The sequence below is a fragment of the Tachyglossus aculeatus genome, chromosome Y4, assembly GCF_015852505.1.
Source record: "Tachyglossus aculeatus isolate mTacAcu1 chromosome Y4, mTacAcu1.pri, whole genome shotgun sequence".
Classification (NCBI taxonomy): Eukaryota; Metazoa; Chordata; class Mammalia; order Monotremata; family Tachyglossidae; genus Tachyglossus; species Tachyglossus aculeatus.
The window spans coordinates 7202278-7203565 of NC_052096.1; positions in this window are offsets into that span (position 1 = coordinate 7202278).

The window sequence follows — 1288 nt, forward strand, 5'->3', positions numbered from 1 at the left end:
CAGTGGCTACCAATCAATCTGCGCATCAGGCAGAAACTCCTCACCCTGGGCTTCCAGGCTGTCCATCCATGCATCCCCTCGTCCCCTCCTACCTCACCTCCCTTCTCTCCTTCTCCAGCCCAGCCCGCACCCTCCGCTCCTCCAACGCTAATCTCCTCACTGTACCTCTTTCCCTCCTGTCCCGCCATCGACCCCCGGCCCACGTCATCCCCCGGGCCTGGAATGCCCCCAATCCCTCTGCCCATCCGCCAAGCTCGCTCTCTTCCTCCCTTCAAGGCCCTACTGAGAGCTCACCTCCTCCAGGAGGCCTTCCCATACTGAGCCCCCTCCTTCCTCTCCCTCTTGTCCCCCTCTCCATCCCCCATGTCTTACCTCCTTCCCTTTTGTACATATTTATTACTCTATTTATTTATTTATTTATTTTACTTGTACATATCTATTCTATTTTATTTTGCTAATATGTTTGGTTTTGTTCTCTGTCTTCCCCTTCTAGACTGTGAGCCTACTGTTGGGTAGGGACTGTCTCTATATGTTGCCAACTTGTACTTCCCAAGCGCTTAGTACAGTGCTCTGCACACAGTAAGCGCTCAATAAATATGATTGATTGATTGATTGATAGAAGGGGGAGACAGACGACAAAACAAAACACACACAAAGGCCTAAGAAAACATTTAACGGTAAATTAAATTTGAAGTCAACAGCTGTGGAGTTCTGACAATGGTTGTCATTAAGGGTGTGCAAATGTTATAACTTTCAAACATCTAAACAGTTAATTCGGCGTTGAGGTGTTTGTTAAGCGTTTTCTACGTGCCGGGCTTCGTACAAAGCGCCGGGGTGGATACGAGCAAATCGGGTTGGACGCAGTCCCTTCCCCACGTGGGGCTCACAGTCTCAGATGAGGTCTAAGTAGGCGGGAGTAGGGTTCAATTCCCTTTCTACGGATGAGGAAACTGAGGCACCGAAAAGTCAGGCGACTCGCCCAGGGTCACACAGCAGACAGAAGCCGCAGCCGGGATCAGAAGCCCGGCTCCTAGGCCGCGCTGCTTCTCCAAACCGGGGAAAGGAAGACAGTCAGAAATCCAGCGCGGGTTTACGTCAACGTATTTCTATTTTTATTGGGGTTCTTCTTCCCGTTCTCTTACCGCTTTCCGTCTGTACTGAAAGGGAGGGCTTCCCTCGGCTCTGACAGAATCGAGGGCTTGGGGGGGGGTCCGGGACCACCCCGTTTAGCCGGCCCATACGGTTAACAGGGCTGGACATCCGTGGGCCTCCGTAGGCCGGGGCCTTC